The sequence below is a fragment of the Cupressus sempervirens genome, chromosome 10, assembly GCF_028749045.1.
Source record: "Cupressus sempervirens isolate cs-2001-9-10 chromosome 10, ASM2874904v1, whole genome shotgun sequence".
Lineage (NCBI taxonomy): Eukaryota > Viridiplantae > Streptophyta > Pinopsida > Cupressales > Cupressaceae > Cupressus > Cupressus sempervirens.
This window is the reverse complement of record NC_143127.1, coordinates 62,347,339-62,372,013: the sequence shown is the minus strand read 5'-3', so window position 1 is coordinate 62,372,013 and position 24,675 is coordinate 62,347,339.

Genomic DNA, 24,675 nt, shown 5'->3' with positions numbered 1-24,675 from the left:
TAGGTGAAGTATCTATGCCCTTGAGATGAGGACAAGAAACAATTCCAAGCTAGGAAATGTGTAGTGCAGTGGATGATTGAGACTGATAGACATAGGTGCAAGGGTTTCAAGTAGCGCCTGTTTCCAAGTTTTCACCACTTGACAGATTTTTTTTTTTGGATTTTTTTTAGGATCATAGATATATACAAGATTGCTGAGCAGCAAGCCTCTAAGTATAGAACTTCTTCAAGTGTAGGATGTTGATAGGCTCTGCAAGCTCTTCACCCTCTGAAGTAGACAACTGGTAAGCACTAGACCCAAATGCTGCTGTGATAATGTAAGGACCCAACCAGTTAGGTTCAAATTTCCCTTTCTGCTCCCAGTGTTGCTGATTCATCGAATTCTCTCTAAGCATGAGTTCACCAACTTGGAACTCACGAGGGTGAACCTTCTTGTTATATTGTGTAGACATGCATTTTTGATAAGCCCTCATGTGATCAAAAGCAGCCTTACGACATTCATCAAGAGTCTCTAATTCTTGTACTCACATAGCTCTATGGTCTTCATTGGTTATTAACCCATGTAAGGAGACGTGCAAGGAAGGTATCTCAACTTCTAATGGGAGAACAACCTCAAAGCCATAGACTAGAGAAAAGGGTGTAGCCCCTGTAGGAGTACGAATAGAAGTTCTATAGGCCCAAAGTGCCGAATTTATTTGCAAGTGCCAATCTTTCCTAGACTTGTGAACTATGCGGTGTAGGATTTTCAACAATGTTTTATTAGAGGGCTCAGCTTGGCCATTCCCTTGGGGATAGTAAATAGAGGACCAGTGTTGCTTAATTCAAAACTTTTTGCACAACTGTTTTAAGTCCTTATTCTTGAATTGCCCTCCATTATCCGTAACAATAGAGGATGGGATACCATATCAGCAAATGATGTGATTCAGTATAAATAGGGCAACATGTTTTCCTGTAGCAGCAGATAATGGTACAACTTCAACCCATTTAGTGAAATACTTTGTTGCTGTGATGATGAATTTATGACTATTGGATGAGCTTGGATGAATCTTTCCTACCAAGTCAAAGGCCCATTGCTGAAATGGCCAATATGTCACAGAAGGGATTAACTCTCACCCAAGAACATGTATCAAGTTGCCATGGAGCTAACATTTCTGATAGGACTTTGCATAGCGCATAACATCAGCTTGCATGGTGGGCCAGTAATAACCCGTCCTAAGCAGGTTTTGGGCAAGTGCAAGGCCATTAGAATGTGCCCCACAAATGCCATCATGGACTTCGACAAGTGCCTTCTGAGACTCTTCTAGCTCTAAACACCTAAGAAATGTTCCATCTAGACCCTTCCTATACAAGTCACTAGAGACTAATGTGTAGTGTGAGGCATTACGAAGGAGTTGGAATTTTTGGTTGCACGTGAGGGTTTCGAGAATAACCTGATCACGTAGGTAGGAAAAAATAGCTGCATAGCAGGAGGAATCATGACCCACAATAGTGTAGATCACTTGGTTATCTAAGGAATTATAGCTGGATGACGCAATTCTTCCACCAGGAACTCAAATCGTGATTCATGTTCTTGCAATTGGAGGATAGATGCTAAGGTGGCCATAGCATCACTAGCCTTGTTTTCTGCTCTAGGAATCTGTTGGAATGTTACAAAGGTAAAATAATTCCTTAGAGAATCTATAAACTTTTTATAAGGGATCAACTTGTCATCCTTTGTTTGATATTCATTATTCATTTGGTTTACAACCAGTTGAGAATCCCCATAGATGTGTAGCTCAGTTATTCACCATTCAAGGGCCATTTTGATCCCATTTGTTAATGCTTCATGCTCTGCAATATTGTTTGTACATAAGAACAATAGTTTGTAGGACTTTGGGATCGTATAACCATGAGGGGAAACAAACAAAACCCCTACTCCAACTCCATTCTATGTATGGGATCCATCAAAAAACATCTTCCATGTTTTGTTAGTAATTTACATGATTGAGGAATCTAGAAACTCAATTTGCATAGGTGCTATATCTTCAAGTGGGAAGTCAGCCAACTGGTCAGCTATGGCATGTCCTTTGATTGCCTTACATTCAACATACTGAATGTCAAATTTGGAAAGAATCATCATCCATTTAGCAAGACGACCAGTAAGTGCAGCTTTACTTAATAAATATTTCAAAGGGTCTATCTTGGCAATCAAGTGAACTATATGAGCCAACATATAATGCTGGAGTTTTTGGGAGGCAAAAACTATAGCAAGGCATGCCTTCTCTATACTTGTATAATTTAGTTCATAAGCCACCAAAGTTCGACTGATATAGTATATGGCTCTTTCTTTACCCGTCTCATCACTTTGGGCTAAGAGTGCTCCTAGAGAAGAATCCGTAGCTGAAATGTACAGGATCAAAGGTTTTCCAAGAATGGGTGGCATCAAAATTTGAGGTTTTTCCAAGTAGCCTTTGATTTAATCTAAACTTTGTTGACAGTCATTATTCCAAATATGGGTAGATCCTTTATGTAGATTTTTATTGAAAGGTTGAGCCTTGTCAGCTAATTGAGAGATAAATCTTCTTATGGATTGTAAACATCCTTGCAGACCTCTAAGCTGACTGATAGTCTTTGGTGGAGGCATATCCATGATAGCTTGGACCTTTTTAGGGTCAACCTCAATGCCTTTTGCTGAAATTATATAACCTAGCAATTTTCCAAAAGTGACACCAAAGGCACATTTTTTTGGATTCAGCCTAAGTTGGAATTGTTCCATACAGTCCAATATCAAACTAAGGTCATTGAGATGTGTGCCTCATTTCCTTGATTTTGCCAATGTGTCATCAACATAGTCTTCCATGTGTTTTTATGCATCATATCATGAAAGATGGTTGTCATTGCTCTTTGATATGTAGCACCAGCATTTTTAAGCCCAAAAGGCATGACATTCCAGCAAAAGGTACCCCATGCACATGTAAAAGTTGTCTTTTCTTGGTTTGTTGGAGCGATCTTTATTTGGTTATACCCAGAAAATCCATCCATGAGCGAGTACATTTCATAACTCGTAGTCATGTCCACTATCATATCAATGTTTGGTAGTGGAAAGTCATCCTTGGGGCACACTTTATTGAGATCTCTAAAATCAATACAAACTCATATGGATTTTTCATGCTTGGAGATAGGTACAATGTTGGAAATCCACTTGGCATAATCAATGGCCCTAATGAAGTTTTCATTCAATAGTTTTTCTAACTCTGTCTTGACTAGTAGGGCCACATGTGGATGCATTTTTCTCAACTTTTGTTTGACAGGCTTGACATCTGGTGAGATTGATAAGTGATGCATGATGAGATCTGTATCAAGCCCTCGCATATCAGAGTATGTCCATGCGAAGTTGACCTTCTTGTCTTGAAAGAATTGAGCAAACCGTGTCTTTTCTTCATCTGACAAAGATTGAGCTACATGGATAATCTGAGGACATTCTTCTATACCCAAGTTGATAGGCTATGTTGGTTCAATGAGAACCAAAGATCTATCTTGGAAATAGCTTGGCAGACTACCAAGTACCTCATCCACAGGTTCCTCAGAGAGGTTTTCACCATTAGATATGCCTTTATTTTTACTTTTTTGAGGATCAGACACTACCACAATGTAGTTTTCGCCATCTAATTGCTTATTTTTCCTTTTAATTTTTTGACTGAGGTACTTGATATCTGATTCCATCATGTTAACCGCGGGTTCATTGGTGGAAGAAATGATAGGTTCAATTGCGTTCAGATAACAAGGGATCTCATAGTCGTTTTGGAAAGATCATATTTCAAGTCTTTAATTTTGGATAGACCAATGTATGAGATCTGGGTGAATTAGCGAGAGTTAGGGAGAAGTTTCAATGTGATTGACATGGAAGGAGTCATCTCTAATGACCTGTGAAGTTGAACCTATAGAAAATGTCACAAAGGAGTCTAGCTCAGGAATAATCCTGGAGGAACTAGCATGATCCATTGAGACATGTTGTGAGTCAAACTCATCCAACCCCATACTAGACCATTCAACTACATCAGGTTGGGTTGCATAGGCATGAATGACATCCACCCCTAGCTCGCAAGATGCATCAGAGAGGATTTCCCACTCATACTCATGAGAATATGTACTTTGACCCCTAGCTATGAGATGAGCAATATTCTGCCTAATTTGTCCTCTATTTATGTCCTTAGAAGTAGACCCTTGTTCCTATTGTTGGGAGGTAGAAGCTTCTTCATTATTAGCAGTCACTATTTCTTCTCCCCAAAGGAGGGAACTGAGAGGAACAAAGTCTTTGTTTTGTGAAGTAGTAGCAATTACAGGAGAGTCATCATCCTCTGATTCACTAGACATGAGCAATCTTCGATCATAGGTTGGTATATTATTGTTTAGCCCAAAGCCTAGACCAACAGTGTCTCGAGCATCATGACCTTGAGTGTGACTTAAAGGTTCAACTAGAGTGTTCTTACAACCAGTTAAGGACCCGTGGCCCTGGTAGCCCATGTTTGTCAAAAATTTATAGCCTTTTCCATATTTTTTGGGAGAAATAGGAGTAGTCACTATAACCTCCTTGTCTTCCTCTTCTCTGTAGATCTAGTCCCTAATGGCCTATTCTTCCTTCTTTGCTTCTAGTGGTATGGAAGATTGCACAAAAACCCCAAAAAGTATCATAGCAGAAGCAGAAGACTTCTTTGCAATAGTTGGTTTCCCATAAGACTGAGGGGAAATTGGTAAGGCAGAAATAGAGTCCAAAGTGTACTCACCCATACCAAGGCTCATCATTTTCAATTTTTGTTCACATTCTATGAAAGATGGTGCTAGCTCATGAGAAGAGCGATTGTGTGGGACTAGCATTTCAGTAGCAGATAATGTGTTGATAGACATGGAGTTATCACCAAGGACAACTACTTTAGTACCATTAAAAGGGAACTTAATGCATTGATGGTATGTGGAGGGTACTGCTTGCATATTGTGAATCCATGGTCATCCCAAAAACAAGTTGTATGCAAGTGGTATGTCTAAGACTTGGAAAATGACATTCTTCTCAACTAGACCAACTCTGATTGGAAGTACAATTAGACCTTTAGAAGGCCTTTCGACCTCATCATAGGCTTTTATAGTGATCTTGCACTTAGGATCGATGGAAAATTCAGACATGCCCAACTATTGGATTAAATTGAATGAAATGATATTTAACCCTACACCATTATCTATCAGGACTCGGTGGACATGGGTACAAAAGATTTGAACTTCAACGTGAAGAGCAAGGTTATGGGGATGACTAAGAGCTCGCTCATATTCTTTAGAAAAGGTGAGATAGTGAGGCGAGGACATGTGGTTCACCATAGCTTGGAATTGTTCCACATCAATATCTGTGGGAACATTGGCAAAATGTAAAGCTTTCTCAAGGATATCCCTGTGCAAAGGAGATAACTCTAGCAATTTGAAAATGGAAATTTGTGCTTGTGTGCATCGTAGGTGGCTAACAAGATCATAGTTGGAGATCTTGGAAGTAATTGGTTGCTTAGATGTTGAAGCATTTTTAGGATCATTAGCAACTTTTAGGACAACCTTAGATTGCCCCCTAGTGACAGCGTTAAGTGGTTCACCTTGAGAAGATGAAGACTCAGCCACTTGGAGTACCACCTTGGGTCTAGTATTAGTATGATCTTGAGGAGTGGATCATGTCCTTAAGAGCACTCTTGGTTGTTCATCTTCAGCATCATAATTTGGCCAGTTGTCATTGTTGGAGCTTTCCATACATATGTATTCAACGGGCTCAAGCATGCCTATAACATTATCAGTGTTAGCATAAGCATAACTGATTTTGGCATCGTGATTCTTTTTGGCAGCTACCCTTGAGGTCTCACCCTTTATGTATTCAGGTAATGGTTTTTAGAAAGCCTTATGATTAGTATTCTTAAAAAGGCCATTTGTAACAACTTTTCCAGCTTCGATGAGGTCTTGAATTACATCTTTGAGTTTGAAGCAATTCTCTGTGTTATGTCCTTTACTTCAGTGATAGCTGCAAGTATGATCTTCTCTCCACCATGGAGGTCTAACGGGTGGATTGTAAGGATGTGAGTTGTCTGGTAAGGTAACCAATTTGTTTGCAATTAATATTTTTAAAACCACTTCATAAGGTTCGACCATAGGTGTCTAAACATGTCGCTTCTTTGCAAATTTAGAGCCTTTGTCAAAGGGTTGTGGTTTTGAACCTTCTTGTTGCTTTTCTGCATAGATGGCATTGGAAAGGTTAAATGCAAGCTCCTTAGTCTTAGGAGTGTCCACTACTCCATCATTGACAACATACTTGTTTTTGTTCCAAGGTTTGCCTTTATCTTTACCATTTCCATTGTTAACTCTATCCTTGTTTATGGCACTGTCACCTCTTTTGATAGCAACATCCTCAATGCAATATGCACTTTCTACCATGGCGTTGAAGGATGTGAATAACTATTTTCTTAGATCAAAGTATAATTTGGGTACAAGAATATTTACAAAAATGTCAATTTTTTTAGCCTCAGGCACTTGCCGAGGATACCGAGAGTATAAAGATCTCCATCGTTGAAGGTATATTGCAAAAGATTCTCCTAGTTTTTTTTGATGTTGCATAAGTCTAGCATAGTCACAGGTTGTTGAATGTTGTATGAATATTGCTAGATGAAGTGTTGCACAAGTTTGTCAAATGTTTTAAGAGGAGGACTTAATTTTGTGAACCATTCCATAACTTTTCCTCTTAGACTTCTAGGAAACAAACGCATAAGAAAGATGTCTTCATGCATAAAGTCCATGCTAATAGCATAGAAATGTCTCACATGGTCGTGAGGGTCACCATTTCCATCGTATTTGTCATACTTAGGAACCTCTATATCCTTAGGAAATGGTAGCATGTATAGACTCCTATCAAATGGAAGAGCGCAAATTGATTCAACAAATGATGTCTTAGGTGGCTCTTTTGAAGTTTGCAGTTGTGCAAATTGTTTCCTTAGTTCTTGTATTTCTTCCCTTAAGATTTCAGCCTCAGTGGGCTCTCATTTTGGAATAATATGTTCAACATTAAAACCTTGAGGGAGTTTCCATCCCCTAGCTTCCATGTATCGGAAGTATTGGTCTCCATTTTCCTCTAAAGCTTTGAGCATTAGTTTTTGGGCGAAGCCATCTTATTGAAATTTGATCACGTCTTCGCTAGTTACTTCTTCATCACTATCATTATGAGATGGTTTAGGTGAAGGACATGTGCCAGAGGTAGCTCTAGGAGTCCTTGGAGGCGTGTGATTACCATAATTGTTCTCGAAAGGATTTCGAGGACAAGTTTCTTTATATCCTTCATAGCGTGCCTGATTTTCAGTTTCAACTTGTTGATTTTCTCTCTCCATAGCATATATAGCCTCCAAAGTCTTTTGGGTTTCACATGCTTATTCTTCTAAGCAATGTTTAATATCATCAGGGTGTACCATAGTGACTATACCACTCATATCCTTGGGTGTCTCAAAGGGTGTACCAAATGGATTTTCAAAACTATAAAGTGGGTTGTGCCAAATGTTAGCCATTTGTGTTTGAGAAAATTCAAGATTTTTATCACAAGGTTGTTTGTGAGGATGTTTGGGTGGTGTTTCCAATTTCTTGAAAAAAAAAGGCGTGTGGCTACCGTTACCAACTTGATATCTAGTTTTGATCAGCATGTAAAAAAGTTGTCTTTGTTTAGTAGGACAAGAAAAGTGAGCCAAATTTGAAGCTTTTACAATTAGGACTAGTCACTTGTCAAAATGTGATAGATGGCTTGTCAAATAGTGTTCAAGATCTTACAACACGAGTGACTAAAGCTGAGCTGACGAGCGAGAAGATCAATAGCGGATAGCTAGAATAAAATAATAGCTGAATTTTGACAAGTGATTCATCAAGATGTTTCAAGACTTACATTCGACAGACTAAGTTGATCTTTTCAACCTAGGAAAAATTCTTCACACACTGATACTTAGCCAAGATCAAGGGTGACCAACGTGACGCTCCTTAGACCAAATAAATCCAACTGCAAACTCTATTTTTGACCCAAAATGACTCTAGGTGATACTTTCTCAAAAGAAGGGCGACATAAGTTCAGAAAATAGTGTCGCACAATAGAATTTCAAGAATGGTGTGACACTTTTTGTTCAAACGACAGATTATTGTACTGAATGCAACAGAATTTTATTGGCAGTGCGATAGTATTTAGAACTGACATGCAACAAAATTTCTGTAAAAATATGTCACGTGATATTTCTCATGAAAGCGTGTGATAGAGTGCCAGTTTTGTGCAAAAAAAAGTCAATTTTTGGTTTGACGTTCATTTCAATTTGTCAATCAGATAGTTGTTTCAATCAGACAGCATTTCATTTCAGTTCGTATCAGTAAACAACAAGTGTTTTAACATGTCCCAAAACAATTGATCAAGGGTAAAAAAAACATTGTCAATATGCATTTGGGATATCTGAACAACCTTCCTAACAAATTTTTATCAGAATGTTTATGTTGCAAGAACGTTAACACTAGTCAAAACATCAAAAACAATAGCCAAGCAATCTACCTTAGAGTCATGGTTCATTACTCAACAACTTGGCCCACGCTTGATGCTCCTTTGCCTCACACCAAGTGGTTTCCCACAAGAGATATTGGCTTTTTCATGGAAGTTCCATAAGCACAACCAAAGGAACACATATGGTGAGTGTAAATCTTGGGGTGATCCGGGTAGTCCACTAGGATTGATCCTTGCACCAAGAAGTTGAGCGGCTAAAAAGGGTAGTTACTAACTTAGGGTTTTTAGATTGGGCTTCTGTTCATAGTGTTCCTCTTGCTCCCAATTATGGGACACCTCACCTTGCGATGAGTAACCAATCTCACAATCACAAGAGTACCTTAAGCATTCTTACCTAGTAATTTCCCTATGGTTGAAATCCCATAAGCGATCACACTAGGCGAAGACAAACACTATGTCTACCAAAGTTTTGTGTCCTTGGTAGCCTTGAGTTTATAGTGGGTTGGAAGAGCCAGGTAATCGGCTTGTCCCCACTTGGGTCGTTCCTCTCAGGTTTTTCGAGAGTAGGCCCTCTAAAGGATTCTAACTACACAAAGTGGATCAACTTTTGGAAGTCAAGATTTCTAGTTCACCACAAGGGTGAAGTGCATACTCTCCTATTCCAATCGTTTTCACCCAAACACGCCAAGAAGATTCAGTTACCCCTTGCTTTTGAAACCAAATGGCAAGTCAAGATTTTTGATTCACCACGAGGGTGAAGAGCATACTCTCCTATTACCAAAAGACTCTAATCACAAGTTTTATGTGCCTATAAAAATGAACAATTATTCAATGTCGCACATGAAAACAAAAAAGCAAGAAAGTTTGGGTTTTTATGCTTTGGGCAGCCTTGCAAACAATTTTAGTAGCCCTTGTGCATTTGAAGCTTTAACATGCATTCTTTTGTATGCAAGGTTTCAATTTTTTCTTCACAAAGAGGGCAACCTGCAATCACAACTCGTTAGCATGAAATAATCACAAAAATTGTGAATTAAACCTCTGTAAAACAGCCTAGAAATTTGCTTAAAAACCACAGTCAGCCAGCTAAGAAGAAATTTGATCAAATCCCTCAAGGAACAAGCAAAAAAAATGCCAAGTGATATTTTTCTTACTGAACAAATGTCATGCGATACTTCACAGTATACAAGGGCGATAGTTTATGTCCAAGCGATACTTTTTCTTTAGTTGTGTGACAGAGTTTTGCACAGAGGGTGACAGTATGCAGGCTTCAAGTGCGACACTATTTCCAAAAAAAGTGTCGCATGACAGTATTGTGAACTGTCACACGATACTAAAAAATGTCACCCAACACTGCGACTATAAAAAAAAGAAAAATGCAGAGCAATAAGGGAAATGCAAGTGAAAATAAAAAAATGTAGGGTGAAACATACAGTCCTACCCCACGGTGGGTGACAAAAATGTACACTCGAAAGTGTCACACTCTAAACCATTCTATCCAAACGATTCCATGAGTTTGGAATGTTTGAATTCCGGCTTAGAGCTCCCTATCCACGGAGTGAAAGAGAGTATATTTCAAGAATAAGAAGGCTCTTAGAGGAGCCTTAAAGATACTCTTCTTGCTAGTAAACCATGCAATGGGAGGTTCCAAAGACAAGATGCGAGAATGCAAATGTCCCAAGGAGTTCCTCAAGAATGCAATGCAAATGAAGATTAAGCTAGAATGAGATGCAAAGTGTAGCTATGCTAAAACATGTACGAGAGTATTACAATCCAACTATTAGACTATATGATTTAAGATACATGTAAAAATGAAAGCTAAGCTAAGCTAGAATGCCATGGATGAAAGAATTTAGACAAGAAAGAGAAGTTATCCGCAAAGCTCCAAAGAAACCTATTAGAAAACCTAAAGCATAACAATATTCAAAAGATGGATGGATCCTTTGAGGGGAAAAGTTGTCTCCCTTTTAAAGTTGTACGGATGGTAGAGATCAAGATGAAGATGGTGGATGATCAACGGTGGAATTTGAAAATAGGTGTGATCCATGTGCACACACAAGTCAACCAATAGAATATAAGTTGACTTGTCATATAAGACAAAAGTCTCACAAGCCTTTTCTTTTAATTGTAAAATAGAAAAAGGACTTTATGTGTGCACTTTAAGTGGGTTAGAAGAATGGGGTGTTTTATTTAATTAAAAGGGGACATGTTCTTTTAATCAAATAATGAACTTAGGATAGCATAGTCAAACTATAGGTTATAATCAAATAAATTGATTATTAGCAATTTGGTCTAGATAAATGATTAAATTAATTTAGCCAAAATGCTGAGAAGGGGGCTAATAGTCTAGATGACCATTTTTAGGTGATTACATAGTTCCCGTGGAAACAGATAATAACCTCATTTTAGAAGTTGGTCAAATGAAGAAGACCATGTCACAAATGAATAATGAATGGACATGTCTTAGATTGTCACAAGGAAAAAATAACAACTTTCAAAGAAACAACATTGGCCCTTACAACAACAATTTTGGTCAGAATTACAACAAGAACTTCAACAGGAATAATAACAACAACAATGCAGGAAACAACAATGGAGGAAACAACTTCAATCCTCCTGATCGCAAAAATGGCTTCCAAAGATAGACCTAACAATGGAACACTCAACCGAATAATGGAAGCATTCCTGCTAATAACAAAGATCGCAACGTTCAATATGCTAATATCAATTAGTATGATGATAGCCAAAATGCACTTAACAATAATGGTAATTAGGAGATGAATCAAAATTCACAGGTAAATAACAATCCTACTCTTGTACAATTCAATGCTATGATATTAGAATCCTATGATTTTGCACAGAATACACAAGTGGAACAACTAGCAAGTGAGGAATTCTCATTCCCTTTTATTCAGGAACCTAAAATTTAGCATGATGAGATGTTTTCCTTTCAAAATGACAATAGGAATACATACAATCTTAGAAATATAAAGGACCCCTTGATAGATGGAATTCCTCCAGGTTTACAACCAACTCCACTTGATCCACAAGCAAGTAACAATTTTCCACAAGTAAGAACATTGTATGGAGGACAAAAAAATTAGAATCAAGTGAATGTACCAACAATATTGAAGAATCCCACTTGGTCCACTGAAAAGTATAATGTGGTAGAGGATTTGAAAAGAACTAAAGCTAACATGTCCATGTTTGACATGTTATAGAATTTTCCACAAGAACAAGAAGCTCTTATGAATACATTAGATAATACAAAGGTTTCCCACAATATGAATGATGTCCCTCAAAAGATAGTATCTCAACAAGTGAATGCCGCAGAAGTGATGCCCACTATGTTCAAAGACAAAGTTGAGGTACCCCCATTTTTTCTTGGCATCAAGATATATGGGAATAATATTCATAATTCCCTCATTGATTCATGGGATTCATATAATGCAATGCCATTATCAATAGCTCAAAGGCTAGGAGTTAGTCCTCAACCCTCTAATTGAGTGGTGATATAGTTGGATAAAATAGAGGTAAAAGTCATTGGTGTACTAAAAGATGTGCAGATATAGTTGACAATTGACCCTAGGATTTAGGATGTTATTGACATATATGTGGTTGATATCCCAAAAACATATGGGTTACTCCTAAGTAGATAATGGACAAAATGTCTAAGAGGATGGTTTTCTATAGACTTCACTCAATTATGGTCACCATGGAAAGGATTGAACAATCAAATCAAGATAGATGTTGAGCCCAAATTGAAAAAAAAATTATAGATTATAATGCCCTAAATGAGATAGCATTATTACAATTGGATTTGGGTTCATACAAAGTGATGGTATTGGATGTGGCTCCGACCAATACAGCTCAAGATCATAAAGAAGAACCTAAGGTGCCAGTACCCAAAAGTGAAACCATGACATAGTTCATAGATAATATGGTGACTAATTTACAATGTTTAGGAGAGGAAGCTAATCCCAACATCCTCCTCCTTCTAGGTTTTTGTCAATTACACAAGGTTAGTCACTATAAATTTGAATGCTCATCATGTCAAGAGGTAGTAGCAAAGGTACTAACACACATAATGGAAAACAAGGATAAAAACATCTCAACAGATGAACTCATAGAAGGAAAAAATTTTGTGAACTCATCCAACCTTGTTGAATAGATTGAAGAGGAAAGTGAAGATCTAAATTTGTCATACAGTGATACCTCTTCAGATGGGAGAGGTTTGTCTTCTCCTCCTCCAGGGATGATCAAAGACCAAAGAAGAAGACAATATGTGAAAGGTAAAGGATGGACTTTAGTAGTCATTCATCCTGAACCTAAATTTGAGGAAATCAAAGAGATAATAGGGAAAATTCAAGATAAACATGAAAAACATACATTTACTCTATTTATAGATTATTAAGGGGACTCATCAAGTCCTACACAAGGAATGTTACAATGTGTTCCTAAGAAACAATCATTCAAGGCCCACATGAAGGAGAAATTAAGGATGAATAAGCATAAAGTTAGAAAACCCAAGGATAATGCAATTTTGACACTCCACTATGATGGTTCTAGGTGAAAAATGGGAGTTAGTGTAGGTATCAAATTGCTCAACCCGAAAGGTAGGTGTTTCTATCCCGCATATCAATTATAGTTTAGATGTACTAACAATGCTGTAGAATATGAGGCGTTAATTTGAGGACTTCTCTTTGCACTAGAGAAAGGAGTTACAGCTCCAAAAATTGAAGGAGACTCTCAATTGGTTATACGGCAAGTAAAATCCATATACTCTTGCAATGATTAAAGACTACTTGCTTACAGAAAAAAGGTATGGGATATATTGGATGACTTCAAAGCCTTAAACATCAAATCCATTCCAAGAAGAAAGAACATGGTAGCAGATGCTCTCACCATCTTGCAAGTGCTTTACAACCAGCTGAAAGAACCAAGTTGAAAATATTTTTAGTGGAATTGGTTGTTGTTCCATCTGTTTTAGATAATATCACAAACTTTTAGGTCTTTCAAGATGATCAACATATACTTGAGTTTATCATGTGTAGTCACCATTTTGAGGGACAAGAAATTGATGATATACTAGATGATAAACCTAAGGATGATGGGCTTGAAGATCAAGATGGGATTCTAAATTTAAAAACTAACATTATTCCAAAGGGAATGGTTGAACTTGAATGTATCTTTGATTGTGATGAATCAACACTCAATAGAAGGGAAACTCAAGAAAAGGAAATCAAAGAATGTGACTCATACAATTTGGGTACTAATGAAAAACCAAGAATGGTATAGATAAGAAAAGTGTGCAACTTGTAGGGAAGGAAGACATACTCAAATTACTCACTGAGTATAAGGATGTCATTGCTTGGATCTATGAAGAATTAAAGACTTATGATCCTAAGATTATCACACGTGATATCATGTTGAAGCCTGATGCCAAACCATTTTGACAAAGAAAAAGACTAGTAAATCCTCTCATTGAACCATTGATCTTGAAAGAAGCAAAGAAGTTACTAGATACTAAGATCATATTTCCTATTCACCATTCCACATAGGTGGAAAATTTGGTTCCCATATGGAAGAAGACTGGAGAGATTCATCTTTGTGTTGATTTTCATAACTTGAACCTAGCATCTTAGAAAGACAACTATCCTCTACCCTCACTTGATAAGGTCCTACAAATTGTAAATGGTTCAAAAATGATGTCTTTCCTAGATGGATACTTAGGGTACAATCAGGTGATGGTTGATGAAGAAGATAGGCTAAAGACAACTTTCACAACCAAGTGGGGAACTTTTGGCTATAGAAGAATGCCCTTTGGACTGATTAATGCAGGAGCTACATTTCAATGAGTGATGGATGATGTTTTCAAAGGATTGATTGATAGATTTATAGTCATCTACATGGATGACTTTACTATCTTTTCAAAAGATCAAAGTATCCACATCATTGATCTAAGACAAGTATTCAACAGATGTCATAAATATGACATATCTCTCAATCCCAAGAAATGTTTATTTAGTGTTACTAAAGGGAAACTCCTAGGACATGTTATTTTTGAAGCCAAAATCTCTATTGATCTAGATAGATTTGAATCTATTCTAAAATTATTACCTCAACATAGTCAGAAAGAACTGAAGTCTTTCTTCAGAAAGATAAACTTTGTGCAAAAATTCATAAGTGGATTTGAAGAGATAGTTCATCCCCTTAATGATTTACTCAAAAAGGGGGCTAATATGGAATGGTTTCTAGAGCTAAAGAAATAATTTGAAGATATCAAAGTTTCCATTTCAATGGCCCCAGTTTTGGTGAGTCCCAATTACGAGTTACCTTTCAAGATCTATTCCTTTGCTTCTGAACACTCTTGTGTAGGGATCCTAACATAGAAAAGTGAGAAGGAAGATGAAAGACCAACTACTTTCATGAGTTTTCCTTTGAAGAATGTAGAGTTGAATTAGTCAAATATTGATAAACAATCCTTTGCATTGCTCAAGGTGGTAAAGAAATTTTTTCATTACATACTAAGAAGTAAGGTGTATGCAATTGTACTTGATCCAGTAGTAAAGACACTTTTAATGTAGAATGAACTTGGTGAAAGGAGAGGAACGTTGATAGCCATACTTTAGGAATTTGATATCAAAATTCAACCTATGAGATTAGTTAGAGGTCAAGAGTTGTCAAAAATGATAGTTGATAACCAAGATGGAAATGAAAAGGAATTTAAGTTTGATGATGAAATTGATAAGGATGATTAGAAGAAGATGGTTGTATCACAAGTTGACATTAATTAGGGAGTAGTCATGGATTTTTTGTATCAAGACATTGTTTATTATCTCCTATCAGACCAATGGCCAAAGTGGATGAACAATTCACAATGCAAGGAACTTAAAATGAAGTGTGAATCTTATATGCTGTATGACAACAAGTTGTACAAGAGAAACTATGAAGGGATTTATCTGAAGTGTTTAGGCCATGAAGAAGCTAAAGAAGTCTTGGAGCATTTCCATGACAAGTATGGTATGAGAAATGGCTCAACTGAAGAAACAACTCAAATGATTTTAAGATTAGGTTATTTTTGGCCCTCAATATTCAAAGACACTTTCAAACATGTGCATTCTTGTAATATTTGTCAAACTAGTGCCAACAAAAAAAGGAATCCAGTCAATCCACCATCATCAACTGGACATGCATTTATTCTCATAGCTATGAATTATTGCACATGATGGATAGAAGCAAAAACATTAAGAAATTGTATTGCTAAGGTGGTGACAAACTTTTTGGAAGAACACATTGTTACTATATTTGGAATTCCATTCACCCTTGTGTGCAATAATGGCTCTACTTTTGCATCTGCATTCTTGCAAGTGTGTTTATTTCTACACGTATGTTTTGTTTTCAGGTTGTGTGTTTGCTTTTAGTCATGTGTTTCCTTTCAAAGTTGTGTTAGTCTGGGGGTAAGGTGTACTTGAGATTTTCTCTCAAAATTTTACTGACCACTCCTTGGTTCTAATTTTAGGAAGAGCTATTTCTTTGTTAAAACATTGGGATGATTTTGCATCTTATACCAACCAAGAAACAAACATTTCTTATGGAAATAGAGGATTTTTAGTCTGAAAATCAGAAGCCTAGACCAACAAGTTCTCAACACTTTACAAACTTAAAAATTTGATTGTTTTGGGTGTTGTTGAATTGAAGTCAAAGATGATGACAGACGATCCAAACTTCAACTAGTTCAAATAGGAGGGGTCTCTTCAAGAGGTTGCTAAGATCATTGAGTGGCATGAGAGTTTCTAAAATTTTTAAAAGAGGAATGTGAGGGGTGTTCACAAGACATCAAATCCAAGAAATGACACCCATGTCCTAGCTACACAGTCTAAGCATAGTCAGGATATAGAAAAAAAGAGAGAGAGAAAATATGGTGTTAAGTTTGAAGGATTCTAAAGATCTAAAATGGCAAAACATACGTTCTCAAAATAAAGTATCTTGTATTCAAAGTATTGTTTCATCAAAAGTAACATTTTGAATGACATGGAGCAATTATTCAAATAACCAAAAATTTAAAAAAACATGGCATCCCGCTAAGAGCCCTCAAACTAATTCTCTCATCTGGTCAAGCAATTGATTGATAAAAAGCCTTTGTGGAGATTCCAAATGAATGAACTGGGAGGAGTGGAGCATTTTTTTTGAGTTATCAGAAAACTTTGATAGACTACATCTTGAAGCATCAAAGGGAATGAGTAGAAAATGCACACACTAAGTTTGGAGGTTTCGACTTCTGAGATTTTGGTTGCTAAGTCATCCAATAAATGCTCAAGATGTTCAAACTTTGGTTGGTGTTTGACACACATTGGAGGAATTTTTGCTGATGAAGAAATACCTTGGTCATTTCTTCCTTTTTTTAGGGCTATTTGTTGTGGTGTGCACAACGCACACCCCATTCCTCACTAGCAATGGGGACCCCCTACTTTTTTCAACTCCTAGACTCATAGTTCGAGAGTCGGGAGAAGAAAATTTTATTAGAATTAGAGTTTTAGAATCATCAAAATTGAAACAACACAAAAAAAAAATATTAAATTTAACAAAACACAAAAAACATTTAAATTTTGAAAAATACAAAAAAATCAAAATTTTTTAAAAAACGAAAAAGAAAAGAAAAAAATTTTAAAATGAGAAAATTTAAAAAAAAAAAAAATTACCCAAAGGGGACATTTCTTTTTTGCTCATTTTAATTCATAACTTTTATGTTGTCTTTGGACTAATAACATTCCTTCTCACAACATGTAGGTGATCAAATGACATCCACATCTAGAGCAACACCCAAACCTATAGTCTTCAAATTCCAATGTGTACCTTCAAAGTCAAGATTCCATGATGATTATGTTGAGATTAGAGATACTGACCTCAAACACATAGATCTAGGAGAGTTCCTAAGGATTTGCAATAGGCCAACAAAGAGATCAACCATGATGTCCATTCTGATCCATTTAGGATTGGTGAATGCAACATCACATTCCATGTCTATGCAATTAGCTAAATTAATCATGACCATGTCCTAGCATTTTGTTCCTAACGAAAGGGTAGTTAAGAGTGTCACCAGAGAAGTGGCGTTGGATCTGAAACTTGACAACATTGAGAGGGTCTTTCATCTTCCTAGAGTAGACCAATTCATCTAAATCTCCTATGAAGCAGCTGAAAGATGGTATAGGGAGTATCAACAAGAGGCCATTGACATTATACAATCCTCGTACCTGATTGAGAAGCCTCCTCAGGGAAGGATAACCAAAAAAGTGGATATGACTCGATGATACATGAAGGAAGACATTGGATACTCTATCATTCTCCTAAGTAGCATCATGGGCTTACTTGTAGTGGGCCACCTTAGTACATTTATGGTCAACTTCATTAAGACCATCAAACAGGAAAAGATACCATTGGTCTGGGCCACCACACTAAGTGAGAACTTGTGTGAACAATTGAGGATGGTGAAGGACAAGAAGAAGTTTTACATGACTTCTTACATAGTGTACCTACTTGTAGCAAGGGCTAAAAAATATCCTAGTTTGTATAGGAGAGGTAGTATGCAGGACCCCAATGTCTAGCCCTATATAGTCTACCCTCAACTAGTGAAGAAGAAGCTCTTAGGATAGAGAAAAGAGTACATAATTGTGAATGATGCATTCATCTTTGTGATCATTCAATTCATTAAGGGTGATTATGGAAAGAGGTTATTGAATGAAGCCAAAGCAGAAGTCATAGCTCTTAGAGCCTACTTTATCCAGTTCAAAACATTCACATATCTATGGGTAGCTAATGCATCCATCAATCCTAAGAAGCTCTCGAGATATCCTAGTGACAAGTTGGTACTACTGGAGATTTCCTGATAGATTGAGTTAGCATGTGAGAAAATCAAGAGACAACAGAGACCTTGTTGGGCATGGCCTTTACTCACTGGACCATATCAAGTGAAGAAGAAGCAAGACATTCCATATTTTGAGTGGAAGTGGGAGAATTATCCTCTTGAAGAATACAACTCTCCTCGACCATACTTTGACAATGTTGGGAAAGTGGAGTGTCTGGCAGGAAAACACTTCCATGATGAGGATGTTGTTGAAGATCACTAGATGAATGCCACAAATGACTACAATGTTGGCATAAGGGACAATTGTAGGATGGCTTTCTGTCTAGTAGAGAAGGCTCTCTAGTTGAATATCCTAGAGGAGATAAGGAAACAAGATTCTAAGGAATTACTAGATCCCCTGTTCAACACAGATAAAATTGGTGAAAGACCTATTCTGAATGTAGAGGTTGACAGGGAGGAAGGAGAGGATATTAATCATAGAGTAAGGCATGTCATCTAAATGACAAAGAATTAGATTAAGAAACCTTTTCCACTTGATCTGATTCTAGATATAGTGATCTTCCATGCACATGCTCACCTAGAAAGGGGTAAAGGAAGGAAAGCCACAATTCCTACCTTTGTGCTCTAGTCTCCTATCAGGCCAGAGACAGTCTACTAGCTTGATCACCCAGTGGGATATTATCACCCTCCAAAAAGGAAGGGAAAGAATAAAAGAAAGAGGACCTCTCCTTAGAGGATTTAGATAGAACAGGTGCCTCCTGAGTAGCAAGAACAGATTCCACAAGGGTCTCAAGATACTAGAGCTACCCAAGTGTAGGATGAACTAAAATTGCCTCCCATTGTGTCTAGCCAACCAAAAGAGGGAGATATTCCATAAGTCTCCATTCCTCCTATGCAAGATGAACTAGCTTCTCCTTCTAACCTCTAAGGAATAGAAGAAGAGAATTAAGATTTGGATGAAGAAAAGGCAAAGAATTAGTAGAAGATTAGTGCCTAATCCCTCTATTCTTGAAAGCATTTTGGAGGGAGATGAATAAGAAGAATAAATAGAAATAGAGGAAGAAGAGGAACAATAAGTGCCCCTATAGGGAAGAACTCAGCTAGCTAGAGCCACAAAGTTTCAAAGAAGAAAGAGTGCCACAGGTACCCCACCATCCACTCAAGTAGAACCATTAGAGCTCTCTTCTTTGGAAGATGAGGTATAGTAGTGGGTAGATGAGCAGGGTGAGGAGAGCAAAGATGTTTTCTCAATGTTATATTTTTATTTCATGGCCATAGCTATAGAGTTGATTGGGGATAAGATCAGGGACACCCCTATAGGTGAACCTCAACAAGAAGACTGGACACAAATGCTACCAGATACATAGGGTCCTGATCTTACTCCTCCATCTCCACTATGAGTTACAATGGTAGAACGAGGCTCAGTGACCCCTCCACCACAGAGTATAGAGGAAGAGCATATTCAGAAGAAGTCCTTATCAGAGGAGAGACTAGAAAAAATGGTGATTGATGAAGTGTTAGAAGGAAAAATGATGGAATATTCTCAACCACTTTCCCAAGACACTAAGGTATAGGCTACATGATCCACAAAGACTAAAACTACCCAAGGAGAGCTTTCCCAATAGGAGACAACTCCGAGCAATAATGATAAAGGGAAGGAGGTAGTTGAACACACCCCTTCATCATCAAGAGCCAGGTCCTCATCAGGATGCATCCCTAGATGAATCTAAAAGGAAATAATGAGGAGTACTAAGCCTCAATTCTATGTTTCAAAGGAAGACATTTGTGACATTGCAGAGATCTTGAACAAAATCAAGTCTCCATCACATGAGGTAGCACCATTTGCATTTGTCATCACCATATAGAACTAGGATTTATTTGCACATGTGGCTCTCCCTCCTAAAGGCATAGATGCAGAAGGCCTTAGCCTCAAAGATTATGAATTGAAGGATGTTATGTTGGGAAGGCCTACATGGGATTTAGCCTAAAAAATGATGACTATGAGAGTTAAAGAGGTCCTCAAGTACATAGAACAAGAGGAAATTAAACTCCAAGCACTTTGATAGCAAGTTGAGATCTTAAAAGGATATCTAGCCAAAGTTTTTGGTCCTCTTGATCTTGAACATTCGGAGCATACTTTGAACATTGTACTTAGAGAAGGGGGAGGTGTGCAACTGGACCTAGTTTTGAAAGCTTGTCAAGAGTGGCGAGAAATTTTTGAGGAGAAAGGTGTTACAATCATCATAGGGAATTTGAAGTTACTGCATGTTATGCAGGAGAATGTGAATAAGATTGTAGCAATTTTGAAGTAGGAATTCAATATCATGGATGAGGTACGTGCTTGGAGTAAGGATTTTTAGACTCTACAAGCCATAAAGGGCCAAAGATACTAGGGTTTGATTGATGTATATACTAGAGAAGACTTGGATACGATTGATGATTGGATAGAGAAAATAGAAGATAGCAATAAAGTAATGGAAACATTACACGAGGAGATCCATTGACTCAAGGACCAAGCCCGAGAGCAAATTTTGGAATTAGAAAGACACTACAGTGATGCATGCTTGGATATTTTTGAAGATGAGGAAGGAGAGAAATTGTTACCTGTAGAGATAATAGTGGAAAATTTTAGGAAGATTTTTGTGGAGGTTGTTGATGATGAGGACATCTAACAAGCCTTCAGGATAGAAGAAGCCCTGCTAGATTTGGACACTAAACTCAGAGATTTTGCAGAGACTCAAATTGAGGTGGACAACTGCCAACAAAAGGTCAAGAATAAATATGAGGCTTTAGATCTTCTAGATGTAGCTAAGATAACTAAGATGATAGAGAAATTCAAGGGCAAACATCCAAACATAGCTTTTGGATGAAGAAGAACAAAACCCAGATGCCAGAATTTCAATTTTGACACTTAGCAAAATTTTTGAGATTTGGACTCCATCGAGGTCCACAACTTCACAGTTGTGCAGCTCCCTAGGTGCATATGTCCATAGGTACACAGGTCTATAACTCCACAATTCAAAGGTGTGCTGAGACTTAACTGTTGGTTCCAAAAATAGTGCTTTCCATGCAATAGGAATGCATTCTAACAACAGTTTAATTGTGACATACGCCTAGTGAAGGACCTATTTCTATTTTTGACAAATCTAGATGCTTACTTTGACTGAACACTTCCTCCTACTTTCTCTCTCATGCTTTCTCTATTTTTAACATGTAAATGACTCATGTATCCAATTAATGAATAAAATATGGATGGAGTCCCTCTAAGCACCAGATTAATTGTTAGTTTGTATATATTTAGTTTGTTTTAATGTTTTAAAAGCATTTTATTGCATGAAGATATCTCTCATTGTCAACACAAATTGATGAGATGATTTCTTATAAATACTCCATTGTAAAATGTAACAAAGGCCAACATTATTATGCAATAAAATTATGCTTTTGGTGCTCGTATTTGGAGTGTAGTGACTCTTTCTAGAATGTGTCATATTTTTGTGAATTTTATTCATGAAATTGTGATTGAGCCAAAGGTTTATTGTGTTGTTTCTGGTTGTGTGATCTTTTAGTTTTGGTGTTTGCTACAAATTTATGAATTCTGCTGACGTAACAAGCTTGAGAAGAGATCATCAAATTGTGCCTGCATAGTTTTTTGTCTCGCATGAGCAAACTTTTCATGGCCTTGCAATTTGATAAAGAGTGAAATATCATACGATTGTTAAATTTTCTCACCGACGATTGCATTAGTGGATTCTAGGAAGCGCTACTCCTATTTTCATTGGTTTCCTACTAATTTCTTCAAAAATTTAGCATGCAATGTGTTGTTTTTTGTAGGTTATGTCCATTTAGGATTTCAATTTCAAGTTATTTCAATTTCATGTTATTTGCTTTTAGTTTCATTATTTTCTTTGCTAACCTCTTGTTAGAATAGGAACTCATTTTAGTTGCACTATTAGATTGCATTCATTAAAAAACTAGAAAATACAAAAATGTTGTTCTTTTGTGTATTACTTTGAGACAATGAACAAATTTACTTCATTTTGAGATCATAATAGAACTAGAAAAGGCCTCCTCATGAAAAATCACATTTAGCTTCAATTGAGAAGATTTTGGTACATCACAAGACAAATACTGAACCTTGGAGTTGATCCCAAAAAGATTAGCTTTTCAAGAAAGGAGTTGCACAATGGATTCATGTCATTGACCTCATGTAAAATGACCACCCAATAGTATGTAGATTGTATAAAAATTTATATGGTTTAAAGCAAGCTCCTAGAGCATGGTATGAAAGACTACACAACTATCTTGTGAGGATTGCTTTTGAGAAGACTGATGACAATGCCAATCTGTGCTTGAACATAGAAGGAGGTAAGGAATTTTACTAGCTGAAATATTTTTTGATGATATCATATTTTAAAGACAAAATAAATTATGTAAGACATTTGCAAATGAAATGATGAACGAATTTGGGATGTTTTTGTTTCTAGAAATAAAGTTATTTATGAGATTATAAGTGTATCATATTAAATATGGTATTTACATCACTCAATCCAAGTATGTAAAGGAAATTTTGAAATTTTTTGGTATGGAAGATTCAAGACTAGTTAGCACTCCTATGTTGACATGATAAATTATCCAAAATTGATGATTCTACTAAGGTAAATCAAACATTGTATAGGTCTATGACTGAGAAATTAAAATATGTAGTTCATAACAAACCTGATATTATACTAATTGTTGGGATTGTTGCAAGATTTTCTCAAATCCTTAAGAGAATCACTTAATGGCTATCAAAAGGAATATGAGATATTTAAAAGGGATAGAAGACTATGGTCTATACTACAAGAAGAATGACAAGTTTAAATTGAGATCCTATACAAATTTTGTTTAGGCCAAAAATATTGATGACAAAAAAAGTACAAGTGGTGGAGCATTTTTCTTAGAAAAAAGATTAGTCACATGGACTAGTAAGAAATAGAATTGTATTTCACAATCTATTGCTAAAGTTAAATGTGTGGCTATTGTAGTGAATTGTACAAATGTGGTATGGATTAAATAGTTACTCAAAGGAATGAAGGAAGAAAACACTAAACCTATGGTAATCTACTATGACAAAACAAGTGCTATAAACATATCTAAAAATTAGGTGATGTACATAAAGACAAAGTACATTATAATAAAATATCATTATTTGAGAGAATTGGTTTAGGATAAAGAAGTGAGAATGGAAAATGTGAATACAAAGGAATAGATAGTTGATATATTCATAAGGGTTTACCTAAGGATGCACATGAATATCTAAGAGATAAGCTAGGGGTGTTGTGTTGGAAATATATATGATAGGCTAAGTTACTAAGAGGGGAGGGGTAAATTACTAACCAATAAAATTTAATCTTTTTTTACCAATTAATCCTTCATGTGTATTCTGATCTAATTGTATGCATGAGAAAATGAAAGCATTAAAACATTCATAACACTTTGATACACAATATCGTGACCCAAAAACACACAATATGATGACCCAAAAACCTTGCAAATAGAAAGTAAAACTAGGGTGAGGATGATACCCACAAGCTTTAGTACTACAGTATAATGTTTCCTTGTTAAGGCTTATAATGATCACTTATAATGATCTTCCCTATTAGGAGCAATAAGGACTGCTAGGTCCACTTTGTAGAAGGATTTATAAACATATAATGAAGTATGCACTTGATAAAGAAATTTAGAAAAGATTGTTAAGTCTACCTTGTGAAAGGATTTAACTATTCCATTTGTTAGGATGAACCATTGGTTGATCTTTGATCTACAACTTGATTTGTTGAATAAGATTCCTTTGAGTGTAATGATCACCTTGCTATGATAGATAAATCTTTGCTACTCCTTATACTGTTGTAGCCTTTTTACTTCGCTCTTCTACTCTTCTCTTCTTGTTACATATATTCTTCCATGTCATTTGATGTGATACAATATATTACATATATACCAATCCAATTTATAATTCAACAAAGTCCACTACAATACAAGTTTACACAAAATACACACATTTAGCCCAACTATAGGAATTTAGGTTTTGAATACTAGCTCAATGAGGTTTTGATACTCATCATCCACTATCAATGCTCATCATTTTCATGCTTTTGGTAGACATAGAAACTCAGTCCATACTTATCACTTCCAAGTAGTCTGAACTTGGTCTGCATTGGTGACTTAGTGAATACTGTGAAACTCAACTTATAAACTAAATCATTTGATACACACTCCATAGCTTAGTCAATGCTATCACTATGAGCTCATTATAAACT